The sequence below is a fragment of the Camelus bactrianus genome, chromosome 27 (assembly GCF_048773025.1).
Source record: "Camelus bactrianus isolate YW-2024 breed Bactrian camel chromosome 27, ASM4877302v1, whole genome shotgun sequence".
NCBI lineage: Eukaryota > Metazoa > Chordata > Mammalia > Artiodactyla > Camelidae > Camelus > Camelus bactrianus.
The window spans coordinates 12,710,931-12,727,562 of record NC_133565.1 but is presented as its reverse complement, the minus strand read 5'-3'; the positions used below and the strand labels follow the sequence as shown (position 1 = coordinate 12,727,562).

General features: G+C 36.2%; 1 long non-coding RNA gene across 3 annotated transcripts in view; it reads left to right on the top strand.

Annotated features, from left to right (window-relative positions):
• Positions 1 to 16,135, top strand: part of LOC105081146 (uncharacterized) — a 69,754-nt gene extending 53,619 nt beyond the window's left edge. For 2 of the 3 annotated variants that reach the window (XR_836402.3, XR_012502682.1), the window contains exons 4-6: positions 5,274 to 5,436; positions 7,957 to 8,221; positions 9,158 to 16,135. This is a non-coding gene — a long non-coding RNA (uncharacterized LOC105081146). The remainder of the gene's footprint in view (positions 1 to 5,273; positions 5,437 to 7,956; positions 8,222 to 9,157) is intronic. The other variant, XR_012502683.1, reaches the window with a different exon arrangement.
• Positions 16,136 to 16,632: the final 497 nt, after the last annotated feature.

Genomic DNA, 16,632 nt, shown 5'->3' with positions numbered 1-16,632 from the left:
TCTGGGCTCTCTATTCTGTTCCATTGCTTCATATATCTTTTTTGTTTTTTGTACCAATATCATGCTGTATTGATGACTGTACGTTTATACTATTGTCTGAAGTCAGGGAGAGTTATTCCTCCAGCCTCTTTCTTTCTCTTCAGTAATGCTTTGGCGATTCTAGGTCTTTTGTGGTTCCATATAAATTTTATTAGGATTTGTTCTAGTTCTGTGAAATATGTCCTGGGCAATTTGATCGAGATTGCACTAAATCTGTAGATTGCCTTGGGTAGTGTGACCATGTTAACAATATTGATCTTTCCAATCCAGGAGCATGGGATATCTTTCCATTTTTTAAAGTCTTCCTTAATTTCCTTCATCAATGACTTATAGTTTTCTGTGTATAGTTCTTTCATCTCCTTGGTTAGATTTATTCCTAGGTGTTTTATTACTTTGGGTGCTATTTTAAAGGGGATTGTTTCTTTACTTTCTTTTTTCTGTTGATTCATCGTTAACGTAAAGAAATGCAACTGATTTTTGAACGTCAATCTTGTAAACTGCTACCTTGCTGAATTCTTCAATTATTTCTAATAGTTTTTGTGTGGACCTTTAGGGATTTCTATATATAGTAACATGTCATCAGCATATAGTGACACTTTTACCTCTTCTCCAATTTGGATCCATTTTATTTCTCTCTCGTCTGATTGCTGTGGCTAGCACTTTCAATTGTATATTGAATAGGAGTGGTGAAAGTGGACAGCCTTGTCTTGTCCCAGATTTTTGTGGGAAGCTTTTGAGTTTTTCACCATTGAGTACTATGCTGGCTGTAGTTTTGTCATATATAGCTTTTTTATCATTTTGACATATGTTCTCTCTATACCCACTTTGGTGAGAGTTTTTATCATAAATTGGTGTTGAATTTTATCAAATGCTTTTTCTGCATCTATTGAGATGATCATGTGGTTTTTGCCCTTTCTCTTGTTGATGTGATGTATTACATTGAATGATTTGCATATGTTGAATCACCCTTGTGTCCCTGGGATGAACGCCACTTGGTCATGATGTATAATCATTTTTATGTGCTGTTGGATTGTATTTGCTAATATTTTGGTGAGGATTTTTGCATCTATGTTCATCAGCGACACTGCCCTATAATTCTCTTTTTATGTAGTGTCTTTGACTGGTTTTTGTATGCGGGTGATGGTGGCTTCATAGAATGAGTTTAGGAGTATTCCCTCCTTTTCAATCTTCTGGAAGAGTTTGAGGACTGGTATAAAATCTTTGTATGATTGGTAAAATTCCCCGGTAAAGCCATCCAGTCCTGAAGTTTTATTTGTAGGGAGTTTTTTTTTATTGATAAGTCGATTTGGTATCTAGTGATCTGTTTGTTCAAGTGGTCAATTTCTTCTTGGTTCAGTCTTGGACTGTATGTTTCCAGAAACTTGTCCATCTCCTCTAGGTTATCCATTTTGGTTCCATATAGTTTTTCATAATATTCTTGTATGATATTCTGAATTTCCATGTTATTGTAATTTCTCCATTTTCCTTTCTTATTTTGCTTACTTGAGCTCTCTCTTTTTTCTTCTTTGTGAGTTTGGCCAGAGGTTTGTCGATTTTATTAATTTTTTCAAAAAAAAACCAGCTTTTGGTTTGGTTGATTTTCTCTAATTTTTGTTTTGAACTCTATTTTGTCTATTTTCTCCATGATTATTGTTTTCTTCCTTCTGCTGCTTTTTGGGAGCTTTTGCTCTTATTTTTCTAATTCATTTAGCTGATGGGTTAGATTTTTTTTTTGAGATTGTTCTTCTTCTTTGAGGGAGGCCTGTATCACTATATGCTTCCCTCTTAGCATTACCTTTGCTACATCCCATAAATTTTGTGTGGTTGTGTTTTCGTTTTCATTTGTCTCAAGGTATTTTTAAATCTCAACTTTTATTTTATCATTTACCCATTGTTTTTTTAATAGCATCTTTATTAATCTCCATAATTTCCTTTTTTCTCCTTTGTTTCTCTGTTGTTGATTTCTAGTTTCATGGTGGTGTGGTCAGTAAAGATGCTTATGATGATTTCTATCTTCTTAAAATTGTTGAGGTTTATTTGTGCCCAAGTACATAATCAATCCTAGAAAATGTTCCCTATGCACTTAAAAAAAATGTATATCCTATTTTTGGGGGGTGTAATGCTCCAAAAATATCCACCAAATTAATTTTTGTATTGTATTATTTAATTTATCTGTTGCCTTATTTATTTTCTGTGTCTAAGATCTGTCTGGTGATGTTAATGCAGTGTTAAAATCTCTGACAATGATTGTGTTCCCATCAATATCCCCCTTTATCTCTGTTAGTAGTTGCTTTATATACTTAGATGCTCCTATATTGGGTGCATATATATTAACGATTATAATATTCTCATCTTGTATTACTCCTTTAATCATTATAAAATGTCCTTCTTTATCTTTCTTTATGGCCTTTGTTTTGAAGTCTATTTTGACTGAAGTCAGTACTGCTACACCTGATTTTTTGGCTTTTCCAAAGGATTTGCGTGGAATATCCTTTTCCATCCTTTCACTCTCAATCTATGTGTCCCCTTCCCCCTAAAGTGAGTCTCTTGTATACAGCAACTTAGGGTTCTTGCTTTATTATCCAGTCTGACACTCTGTTTCTTTTGATTGGTGCATTTAGTCCACTGACATTTACAGTAATTAATGATAGATGTGTGTTTATTGCCATTTTGAACTTATTTCTTGCAGCTCATTTGGTATTTCCTCTCTGTTCCTTTCTTATTCATTTTGTGGTTTGGAAATTTTCCTTTATATTATCATGGATTTTATTTAGTTTTTGTGACTCACTTGTAGGTTTTTGGCTCATGGTTACCCTTTTTTGTAAGCCTGTTAGCTCATTACTATAACTATTTTTATTAAACAGGTAATAATATAATCTCAAACCCATCCTACCATGAACAAAATATTTTAAAAAGAAAGATAAAAGTACTCTAGATTTTATTGCTTCCCTCTCCCACTCTTCATGATTTAGAAATCTTCTTTTACAATTTTGTGTTCATTCTATTTTGTAATTCTTGGTGGTTATCACCTTTCCAGTTATGAATTTCTCATTTCTGTAGTATCCTGCTTCTTTTCTGTTTACAGTAGTCTTTTGAATATTTCTTTTAGCATAGGTTTAGTGTTGCTAAACTCTTTTAGTTTTTACTTGTCTGTGAAATTCTTTATCTCTCCTTCTATTCTAAAGGATAGCCTTTCTGGATAAAGTATCCTAGGCTGCATCTTTTTTTTTTTTTTTTCAGGACTTTAAATATATCTTGCTAGTCTCTTCTGGCCTGTAGTGCTTGTGTAGAGAAATCAGCTGAGAGCTTTATGGGGTTTCCCTTGTAACTCACTCTTTGCTTTTCTCTTGCTACCTTTAGGATAATTTCTTTATCCTTGACTCTGGCCATCTTGATTATGATATGTGTTGGTGTGGGTCTGTTTGGATTCTTCCTGTTTGGGACCCTCTGAGCTTCCTGTACTTGGATATCTGATTCCTTCTTTAAGTTTGGGAAGTTTCCAGTCATGATTTCTTCAAAAATCTTTCAATCCCCTTTGATCTTTCATCCCCTTCTGGAACCCCTATTAAGTGTAGATTGGCATGCTTTATATTATCCCATAGTTCCCTTATGTTGTTTTCATTTCTTTTTATTTGTTTTTCTCTCAGCTGTTCTGATTGTGTGCTTCCTGTTGTCCTGTCTTCTCGGTCACTTATTCATTCCTCTGCATTATCTAGTCTGCTTTGTACAGCTTTTAGAATAGCACTAATCTCAGCCAATGAGTTTACCAATTCTACTTGGCTCTTCTTTATAGCTTCAGTTTCATTTTTTACATATTTTAAATGCCTAAACACTGTCTCTTTTAGTTCCTTCAGTACTTTGATCACTCCTTTTTTGATATCTTGATCTAGTAGGCCATCAATGTCTATTTCATTGATCATTCTTTTAGGGGATTTCTTTTTCTCTTTTAATTGGGAGTGGTTCCCCTGCTATTTCATCTTGCTTATATCTCTCTGGCTTTATGTCTTATGATTTATCAGTTCTGTTTTGGTCCTTAAAGAGTTTATTTATATATCTGTCTAATGCCTATGCAGAAATAAAACTTAAAATAATGAGAGAGTATTTGAAAAGAAAGGAGAAAAAAAGGTTTGAAAACAGTGTATAATCAATAATAGAAGAGCAAGTTGAATCAGAATATCAATGAATTCAAGATGTATTTTCAAACTTAAAAAAGGAGAAAAGAACAAAATACAATATTTGAAACTTATGTATAGTCAATAACAGGAGATCAAAACCAAGAGAGATAAAAATTAAATGTGGTAGATTTTTAACAATAATAGTAATAAAAATATTTTAATGTAAAATTTAAAAGTATTTAAAATGGAAGCATATACAATTTTCCACAATTTCTTTATCCAGTCTTCTGTTGATGGGCATTTAACTTGTTTCCATGTCTCGGATATAAGATTTTTTTAAAATCTTAGAATTAACAACACACTGATGCAAAAGTAGAATCTGATTATATCTGCTAAAATACACTTTTGTTTGATTATAGGACTGTTAGTGTAAAAAGGTATTTTTCTTTACCTTTTAAATAATCTACCTGCAAAACAAAGAATTTATATCTTAAAATAATTTCATCTCCTTCATGTTGGTTTAAACTGCTCTCAATACTTAAAGTGGAACATTTTTTACAACTATGCAACTGGTGTTGTCTTTGGAAACTTTTAATTATCGTTTTTAATTATCCATTGGTAGATGGATAAGTATAGTTTCACAGTTAGCTGTGTTTCTGTATAGTCAAGTGTTCAAACCTTTTGATATTCTTGACAATTCTCAAAATAAATATTAAATTTAGTATCTTTAACCTCAAATTAACTATGAGATTTCTCAGAGACTCACTGGATAATCTTATAGGACTTGTCTCTCACCTTCTAAAAGGGAGATATTAAATTAATGAGGTTAATATGGTATGTTAATTTACATGGGAAACACTGTCAAATAAGAAGTAATGAGAAACCTCCTTAGGTTATATATGTGCAGATATATATTACTAACACAGGTATTTTAGAATTTGTACAAACATCATGGAAATCTGTTGATACACATGTTGTCCAGTTATTATGCTAAACTGTTGCATGCCACAAAAATAATTTTACTTATTCAATGAGTCTCATTAGAGCTTTAACAATGGGCATTTTAAGTAATTTGTCATTTACAGATAGTATTTGTTTGCTTTGTATCTTCTCTTAAAGTGTTTACAATCAGCTACATGCAGGAATGTTCCATGATGGGATCACCTGAGTATTTTTGAGACCATGCTTCTGGACCATGCAGGAACTTCCAGAAAGAATGCAGAAGATGATGGATTTCTAACAGTATCCCAAAATCAAGCAGAATAAAAATTAACACAAAGAGGTGAATGAACTTTAAGGCTAATTATAATTTTTAAATAATTTTTGGTTTGAAACATTGCTTTTTTTTGGTTTTTGTTTCCAGATTTAGGGAAATGTTAGCAATTTGTAAAGAATACATTTGTGAACAAAGATGCAACAATTCCTTTTTCTCCTTACCTTGTCCCTCTAGAATTTGAAACCTTAGTGAACTTTCTTAATTTTATGGTCTTGTTTTATTTGCATAAGTTCCATAACAATCTATTTTCCTTGTAACCAGAGAAACATGGAAACACTGGTTATATTATCAAGACATGATTGGAATGTTTTATTTGAGAAAAATTTGCATCAATTCAGATATGGTCAGACAGTTTTATGGAACTACTGTTGACTTAAAGGACCCAACGCTTATAAAACCTCCTTGGAAAACCAGATTACATTAGGAATGTGGGGTACCCTACCTTACAAACCAGTAAGGAAGGTCATTTCCACCAGACCCAGCAAAATCAGTATATTTTGGGAAATTGAAAAGAAAAGGGATTCACAAAAGTCTATAGATCTTGTAGGAAAAACATACTAGCAAGCTCTTGGAATGACTTCATAACTTTGATAGGTTTTCAAAAGTACAATATGAGATTCCTTATGAATATTTTCAGCAAAGGGAACCCAAGAGACTTATATGCCCCCACACTATTCTTGGGACATTATGTAAATAATCAGGCCTAGTTTCATGAGACTAGCTTTATTTTGCAAAAAACTAGTCATATGTTTGTTCAGTTTTTTTTTTTTTCTGACAGAGATGATGGTGATTGTAGACAGAAAAATAATGTTTCATGGGAAAATATAATTTACCTTTGTGAGTTCTGACAGCATTTTATGTCAGCCCTTGACTGAATCATTTCAATCTTCCAGTATTTGCCTGCAATTCTGCAAATTAACATTTTCAATTTTAATCAATTCTGACTTGAAATCACTGAGAAGTAAAGCTATCCTTTTCCCAAAGTGCTGCAAGCTGAGGCTGGATGAGAGGATATATTAAGGAAATAACTTGGACAGGTCATGTACAGGCAAACTTTCTGCCTACTGCTGTATGGGAAACTCAGGAAGCTCAGCAGAACACCTAATGACATAACCACAGAGATTCAAAATGCAAACCAGGAAATCCACTGGATTGCCACTGCTCTGCTCACTCCTCCATCTAAAGGTACTTTGAGAGGAACATCTAGAAATCTTCCCCATTGCTTGCTCTATGGAATTAGAAACTGAGATTTTATTCTTTTTTAATTTAATTGAAACTCCTTCTCATTAAATATTTCATAGCTAACACCACCCAGTAAATGATGGTTACTAACTGTTTTCTATGGATGATTCAGCAGATCCCCAATGAACAAAAATTGGACTTTTATTATTCAAAGCAAAGAAAAATTTCTCTTTTTTTGAGAACAAGAGGGAGACTAACAAAGATTCTTTGCTTGGCCAAACTTTAATCAGGCTCCTGATTCATCTACTAAACCCATCTGTGAACTTCCTTGTGAAATACTTATTTAGCAAGAACCCTGCTCAGTTTAGCGCTGTCCCTTATTGTCCATAACTAATCACCCTGTACAGGCAGGAGTCATTTTGATGTGCTTCACAGATTGCATTTTTTAGAAATTCAGAATTTGTGGCAATCGTATATGAAGTAAGTGTATTGTAGCCATTTTCCTGATAGTATTACTTTTCTGACGTGATTAATATTTTAATCTTTATTGAAGTACATTTGATTTATAATATTATGTTAGTTTTAGGTGTGCAACATAGTGTGTCAATATTTTCATAATTATACTTCATTTAGAGTTAATATAAAATAACTGGCTATATTTCCCTATGATGTGCAATATATCCTTGTTGGTTATTTATTTTAACCAATAATATAATTCTTCTAAATTATATACATTGTGTTTTAGACGTAATGCTATTACATACTTAATAGACTGCAGTATAGTCTTAAAATAATTTTTTTAATTTTTAAAAAAACTTTTATACAATTTATTTTTATCTATTTGTTTTGGGGGAAGGTAATTAGGTTTATTTATTTATTTGTTTTTAGAAAAGGTACTCGGGATTGAACCTAGGATCTCATGCATGTTGAGCATGAGCTCTACCACTTGAGCTATACCTTCCGCCCTAGTCTTAACATAATTTTATATGCACTGGGAAACCCAAAATTTTGTGTAACTCTCCTTATTGTGATATTTGATTTATTGTGATGGTCTGGAACCAAACCCACGATATTTCCAGGGTACACCTGTAATATTTAATTGGGTTTCTTATCCTCTGTCATTCACCAGGTGATGTCACGTGTCTGGCCTATCTTCAGCAAGAATTCTTTGAAACAGGTTTAACCAGCAATGCCCTTATATTATCACATTCCTGATCTCACCAGGACCCTTGATTATAAATTCCCACTTGCCCATGCTGTATTAAGCATTGTGAACATTTCTATAGTGAGGCCTCTTTTTTTTAATGTTGCAATAGTCCTTAATAAATCTGTTCTTTTTTTCAGGTTCAACAACTTTCCAGCTATGGTTTTTCATTGGCAGTAGTTAGAAAAATCACCTAAGACAGCACAGTAACTCTCTTCTTTCACTGTTGATTCAGCGGCGTAGGGAGCATCTAATGCGAAGTGACCGTCTTAACTTCCAGTTCAAGTGAATTGTTTTGTGTCTCCAGGAGGAAGCTTTCATTCACCTGAAAATAAGTCCAGAGCAAATGGTGCCACATCAGGAACACAACATTGCCATCAGCAGCTGGCAGATTGGGAACTCAGGGTTAGTAAGTGGAAATCCATGTTTCTGAACCCATGCATAACCTCCATCCTTGACTCTAAGGTCAGCTTTTTCATGTACCCAGTGAACAATATCAGGGGTAACTACATGAAAAGGCTAACTTGCATCCACAAACTCTGTTGTCCTAACCACTTGAATTTTAAAATCTTCCCTAACTGAGGTCACCCTTTGGTGACCATTCACATCGGACATACATATCTTCAAATTTTGCCCAATGATAAATGTGCATCCACATGCATCTCCCAAAATTCCATTGTCACTAGTCTTCAATCACATGCCTTTCAAGTTGCTAAACGTCAAGCATTGGTCACAGCCCATATATTAGTATATAACTCCATGCCCACCATTTTTCCTTCCAAACAGTGTAAACATGGAGGTGCACTGCATGAAATTCTGCTTCCTGAGATGACGTCTCTTTACCTCTGTCCTTCAAAGATGTCCCCAAAATGAGGTGCAGTGTTGGCAGCTGACTGCTTTCAGTTAGCATTTGTATATCCTGCAGAAATTCCTGTTAATCAAGTCCAGCTGATGCTCGGGAGGCCTACATGGGGCCACTGGTGTAGGCTGAGAACACGTGGAGTAGCAGGAGGAGACTATGGATACTTGGTCCACTTCTTCATGTATCTTACTTTTTTTTTCAGTGCCTTCCTGAGACCAATTATGTGTATACCAATTCCAATTCACAATGGAATATTGCTGAGCCATCTTAATGGCTCTATTGGTTATTTAACATCCAGTTATTGATGGGCAGCTGAGTTCCTATGATAACCTGGTGGCCCACAGTCAAGCATTCAGTCTCTGCTAAAGCCCAGTAGAAGGCTCATATTTACCATCAATAGAAAAGTAGTTAGTTATCCATGAATGTCAGCTGGGCCATGACGCAAAATCCTAAATGCCTGTTTTGTAATTCACCTACAGGACTGGTACAGCTCCAAGCAGCATTCACATCTGTCAGCAAAACTCCAGAAACTATTGGGTCTGCTGGAATTTATAGTCCATATGGCAGAGTGGTCTGAATAACAGCCTGGGTATTTTGCAGAGCCATCCTTCATTCTGGGTGCTCCTAAAAACTAGTGGACTTTCAGGCTATCCAATATATGAGACAGGAAAATACACTCAAATGAAGAATATGTGGCCTCTAACATCCAAAGAAGCCCAATCAGAATTATGCATGTGTCTTGGTTGTGGGAGGGGCCAGATGATACAACTGTTTACTTTGAAACAGATATCTGGGCATGCCCTAATCCTTAGAACTCTATAAATTTTACTGAGGTAGAAATCCCTTGAATTTTAGTTGAATGTATTCCCCACTCTCAGATACATAAATATCTTGCCAATTAGACTGAAGTGGTCCCCCTTTCTGCTTAAAAGATCCATTCAGCATAATGTTATAAGTAAAATGAACAAGTATAGTATCTTGTAGAAGGGAATGATTATCATTGTGTCATAATCTGGAAAGTTGATATTCCCCCAATGTAGGATGTAAAGGTGTATTACTGACTTTGAAACCTTAAAGGAAGCTGCTTCTGGTGAACTTTATGGACAAGTTGGAGAAAAAGGCATGTGCCAGATCAATGGCTATTTAATGACTACTGTGCAGTGGATCAATTTGCTCACCAATGAAACCACATCTGAATAAGATTTCCTTAATCCACTGTTATTTGATAAGATTCTGCTGCCTTCTGAATCAACCACATAGAAGATTTTACAGGATGTGGTGGAAATCACAACCCATGCATCCTTCAAGTCCTTAATGGAGGCACCGATCATTGCAATTCCTCCAGGAATGTGACACTGCTTTTGATGTTGGGTTTAGGCAGTTCAAATGACTTCCATGTGGCCTTTGCAACATAGCAACCATCACCCTTCAGACTGAGGAACCAGTGAGAGGATTCTGACAGCTTCTAAATATCTGTTCCAAGTATGTAGTCTAGAGTTGGGAATGACCACAGGATGAGTTAGGAGAACTGCTGGACCCTCTGTGACATGGACTTGAGCTAAAATGTCATTGTTCACCTGACCCCCATAAACCCCTCCTTTCAGTAGTGGGCAGAGTGATGTTTTCATTCTCCTAAAGGCAATGTCAAACACAGCCAATGCCCAAGTAGTCTCTGATGTGTTTAATTATATCACCCTCCAAACCAAGTGCACAGTTACCCTGGTAAATTGCAGTAGATCCATTTTGGAAAGGCTAGGAGAAAGACTAACAGTAAAATTTTTTGTTACTGAGATAAGTTCTTTCTGCAAGTTCTTCATTCCCTTTCATTCAAGAGTCTCTAGGTCTATAATCTGGTTCATGTCAGGGAACTGATTGAACGGTTATGACCAACTCTTTTTATGATTCTAGTTACACTTTTCTTCACTTTGATCATAACTTTTCTGCTTATGCAGATTTAGTAATTTTTAATTAGGTTTCCTGTCTCTTTCACTTTTAGGATCACCATGATTAATGAGCCAGCACCATAGGCCTATGCCAACCAAAATATTTTCATGCTGCTTTGCTTCTGCTGCTCACTATAGGAACTATTTATACCTTCAATTTGGGGGTTAGGTGATACCATTTGGTTAGCCATCCCATGATCCAATTATGCCCACTATATTTAGATTTTTCAACTTAGTGGATTTTCCAATTCCCACTGTGAGGCCCAGCCTACAAAGAAGAGAAAACACAGAGATTCTCAAGGTGCTAGAACACCACTCTCAAATTTATTTCTCAAATAATTGGTGAAATGTGGTCTTCAGAACCCACCAAGTGTGGGTGAATAGTTCTTAAACAACAAATCCACAGTTACATTCCAGTGGCCCTAAGCTTTTGAACACCTTCTATGTTAAACCAAGTAAGAATAAATATGACTAATTTTCATATTGTGGGCTCTCTTTTGATCCAATTTTTTCCCATTTTTTTGTCATAAAAAACCAACTGGTTAGATTCTTTTCTAACTCCAAATACTACAACAGCCAATGGACAATCTCTGATTTATGGGCCTATACTAGTTAATTGGGACTAATCCAAGTTTATATTGCTTCTACCATTATTTCCACACCCATAAAGTACATTCCCACACATATTCCCCAGATTCCTGTATACACACACACAATCAAGTAGTTATTTTGCAGTGTCCACACTTCCTCATTGGTTACATTTTGTAACCTCACCTTTAGTGGCCTACACAGACCTGAAGCTAGTCATAAGTGGCCACTGCCTCAGGAGACAATATTAACATTTTCCTGTTTAATCAGGGATAATACACTCAGACTGGAGCAAAAATACTGATACCATGGTGAATTAGGAGACTGCTACCATTTAGGATGGAGATGAGAAACCCATTGATACTGGCTATCTCACTTCCACTTTGAGAGTTGAGACCACTTGAACTGGAAAAAAAAAGCACTAATAATCAGGCAGGGGGATCAACATGGCAGAGTAGGAGGATGATGGGCTGTCATCTCTCCTCACAAACACATCAACATTAGACTATGTATAGAACTACTCACTGACATTACCTGGGGACTAGCAGGATGGCTCTCCTACAACCAAGGCTGCAAAGAAAGATCCACACAGAGTCTGGTAAGAAGGGAGGGTAAGTGACCTGGTTGGGACACATGCTCCTAGCAGGGGTCACAGAAGTAGAGGAAGATATGACAGGTTCACGGGCCCCTCCTGGGAAGCCAGTGATTTGAGCCACATATTAGGCACCCCATCCCTTGTGTCTGACACTGGGAAGACAAGACTCCTTAGCTGGTTTGAAAACCAGTGAGACTTACTGGAGGGCTGTAAGAAACTGTGACTCTGCCCTCAAAGAGTGCAAGCACAGACTTGCTTATGAACAGTCACACTGCTGAAGGAACAGACTGCAAATGTCCTGGGGCTCTATCAGCTGGTCAGGAGCACCAAAGCACATCCCCCAGCCTGCATCAGCCTCCTGCTCCAGCTACTCTTGCTCCAGCCCTGCTCCTCACTAAGGTGAAGGCTGCCATTGCCAATGAGAGTGTGCATACTTCAAGGGAACAGAGCCAGCTCTGACCCCAGCCCTGCCTCTGTCCTGGATAGAAGCAGCCACTGGCAGCATGCACTTTAGTACACACACTAGGGAAAGACTGATAGCTGAAAGGTAAAGACCACCACCTCGACAACATGCTTACATGTGACCACATGAAAAAGAGCAATGCTAGCTTCAGGTTGGAGACCATTACCAGAATGCCTGTCCCTGCACACATGTGGAAGGGAGTCAGCTCAAGACCCTCTGGGCATTACCCAGACTCTAATCAAGGTACTCACACTGGGAAAATCATGAAACCAACTCACAAGTGCAGCCTTAAGCTCTCAGATCCCAGCAGTATCCCAAACCAAGGAAGAGACTGTCAGCACATCTGGGAGAAATGAACTACTGGGTGTTTGCTCCAGAACCTCAGGCCTTGATCACACCTGCAAAGTGTAGTAACAGCCATTGAGCATGGGAGATATCTCAGTTTACAAGTTCTGGCTCTAGACCCTTTAAATGCAGTCCTGTCTCCCAACAAGACAGTGATTGTTAGCACATTCTAGGGAAAAACATGGCCCATGCACGCTTTGAAACCAGTTCTCCCAACAGAGCCACTGTGTATATGCAGACTGCACAGGGAGTCTCCCATATAAGGCCTCAGCTTCAAAATGGGATAGATGACTGTTTCACCTAATTTCATAAACACCAAGGAAGGTGAACACAATGAGAAGACAGGACAATATGTTTGAAATGAAAGAACAAGGGGAAAAAACCCTGAAATCACCCCTAATTAAATAGGGATAAATTAATTGAACTGATAAAGATTTCAAATCAATAGTAAAAAGAATGCTAACTGAAATTGGGAAAAGAATAAATGAGCACAGTGAGAAACTTAATAAAGAAATAGAAAACATAAAGAAGAAGTCAACAGAGTTAAAAAATAAAAAAAGAGAAATGAAAATTACACTGGAGGGAATTAAAAGCAGATTGGGTAATACAGAAGAATGCATAAGTCATCTGGAAGACAAAACACTAGAAAACATCAAATCAGAATAGCAAAGAGAAAAATGAATTTAGAAAAATGAGAACAGTTTAAGGGATTTGTAGGAGAACATCACACATACTGACATTAAAATTATGAGTTCCAAAAAGAGTTCCTACGTCTATGAGTCTGTTTCTGTTTTGCATTTATGTTCTTTGCTTTTTTTTTTTTTTTTTTTTAGATTCCACATATACGCGATCTCCTGTGGTATTTTTCTTTTTCTTTCTGGCTTTCTTCACTTAGAATGGCATCTTCCAGGGACATACATGTTGCTGTAAATGGCATTATGTTATCATTTTTATGGCTGAATAGTATTCCATTGTAAAAATATACCAGTTTTTCTTTATCTGGTCATCTGTCGATGGACATTTAGACTGTTTCCATGTCTTGCCTATTGTAAATAATGCTGTTATGAACACTGGGGTGCAGGTTTCTTTTTGAAGTAGGGTTCCTTCTGCATATGTGCCCAGGAGCGGGATTACTGTGTCATATGGTAATTGTATCCCTAGTCTTTTGAGGAATCTCCATACTGTTTTTCACAGTGGCTCCACCAAACTGCATAAATACAAAACAGAAACAGACTGCATAAATACAAAACAGAAACATAGAATGCAAACTTGTTGACAATGTGGAGGAGGTGGGAGGGGACAGATTGGGAGTGTAAAATTTGTAGATACTGACAGGCTTATATAGAACAGATACACAAGATTATACTGTATAGAACAGGGGAATATATACAAGATCTTGTGTTAGCTCACAGAAAAAAAGAATGAGACAATGAATATATGTATGTTCATGTATAATTGAAAAATTGTGCTCCACACTGGAAATTGACACAATATTGACAATAATTCAATATAAAAATGTTAAAAAATTTATGAGTTCAAAAAGAGAATAAAGAGAGAAGGGGATAAAAAAAAGTATTTGAAGAAATTATGGCTGAAAATTTCCCAAACCTTAAGAAGGAATTGGATATCCAGGTATCAGCTCATCTTTCCCCCCATCCCCAACATTTTGTCCAGCAATATTAGGAGGAACAAACCAATTCTGTTATATTCCTTGATTTCTAAAAGTGTTAGAAAAGATCATATACATATACTTAACTTCTTCCTTTTTTTAATGATTGATGAGAAATATTCAATGTAGACATTTTTGTGTGTCTCCATAAATAGGTCACACCATGCACAAACAGAGCTGTGCTTTCTAATGCAAATAGATTCACTAGCATATTTATATCTAATTAGAGAGCAATTCCAGGAACTCCCCAAACAAACAAACAAAAAAACTCATCTATAAATTATATCCCTAGAACCACTCTCCATGCCTAAATCAATATTTTTCAGGGTTCTTTAGAAAAATCAGAAGTTATAGGACAGAGCAATATAGAAATAGATACTAAAGAACATTTATTATAGGAATTTTCTCTGGTAGTTATACATGGTAAATGTCCCACAATATGCCATCCACTAGGTGAAGAACCAGGAAAGCTGGTGGTATAATTCAATCTGAGACTGAAACTCTAAGAACAAGAGCAATTGATGGTGTAACTGCTACTCCCAAACCAAAGGCATTTGAATGAAGAAGCCCTTGCTGTAAATTCCAGAGTTCAAAGGCCAAAGAAATAGGATATCTGATGCTCAAGGGCAAGAGAAGATAGATGTCCTAGTTCCAAGGGACAGTAAGAATTTTTTTGTTTGTTTTTTGTTTTTTGTTTTCATTCCCCTATGGCCCTCTATTCTGATTGAAAGATCACTCACATTGGTGAAGGCAGGTCACTCTACTCAGTCGCTGAATCAAAGCCAATACCTTTTAGAAACCCACTTAGAAATGCACTGAGAAATAATGATTTACCAGCTATCTGTACATCCCTTATCCCAGGAAAGTTCCCATCACAAGTCTACCCCTTGTCCAATTGTCACCTACACCCACCAACTTCAGCCATACTTAAACTTCAAAAAAAGACAATAACAAGGTCATAATTCTGCCTAACATGGCACAACACACTAACCTCTTCCCAAGAAGAAGAAAGTACTTGAGTGATGTTTATTCATCTAGATTTTTTAAACACTCAAAGACATCTGACTTATTTATACATATCAAATGTCTATATATATATATATATATATATATATATATATATATATATATATATGTTGTACATGCACATATACACATGTAATCACAACACAATAAGGAGGGAAACCTTATGACACTGGCAGTCCTCATTTGTGTAACTGGTAAAGTGGTAGCAGCTAAATTAGTAAAATTCCAGAAGGGATGGGCCATTAGTAGTCCTGCTCAGAATGAGTTGTAATTTTCCACTGAACTTAATCACAAAGCAGATTAACAGTAATAGAAACCCTAAAGAATCTCCTGTATTCCAGACATAATCTTCATTTCATCTATTGTGGTATAGTTGTTCAATTTTCCCTTGGTAGTGACAGACTCTTTGCTTCAACAAAACTTAGGCATGCTTCTAAACAATCTCTGAATCCATTCTGTGCACATCCATGTAAAATCCTTACTGTGAACTCTGCTAAAACAGTTTAGCAAGGGTCTTTCATCCTTAAGCTTGATTACCCTCAGTATCTAATCAGGTATATCATCCTTCAAAATCCACCAGATTATGACAGTTCAACCAGGCATGACTTCAGGAAGATGCCTGTTACATGGGTATAACCACAATCTGGCCATTGCCATTTGCCTTTAGCAATTTTCCATCTCCTGAGCTCCACCTCAAAGCTCCTTTTTTTTTTTTTTTAATAAATTCCAACTTCCTCATGCTGTACATGGAATTGAGACTGTTCTATACTTACATCCCCTTTTCCCATTGCAAAAGTCCTGAATAAACCCTGTTTTTACTCCTCTAAACAGTATGGTTTTATTTGACAGTTACAATGTTACAATGTATATAAGCTAGATTCATCCTGGAGTTTGGGTACTCCTTTGAAGACTTTGTATTCCCTTCTGATTGATTGATTTGGGATCCTTTGTTGAGTCTGACTTCAAATCATTGGTCCAGACAAATATCCATTGAATATGGTAAGGAGGGATTCTGATTCATATGTTTAAGGATACACAACAATACAGATTAGTGTCCCAGACAAACAGAGGCTGGGTTAGAGTTCTGGGCTTCTCTCTAAGAAGCTAGGTTGGAGTCATAGGCAAACACAAACTGTGTTAGAGTCCCAGGCAAGCATGCATTTGCAAGAAGCTGAAGGTTGGGTTAGAGTCCCAGTCTTCTGTGTTCATAAGTATAAAGTTACTAGTAGTTAAGATCTGGGAAGCATCTCAGTGTACTGAATATGTCATTCCTAAATACTTGCTGAGTATATGCTCCACCAACACTTTTCACTTCCTTTTCTTTT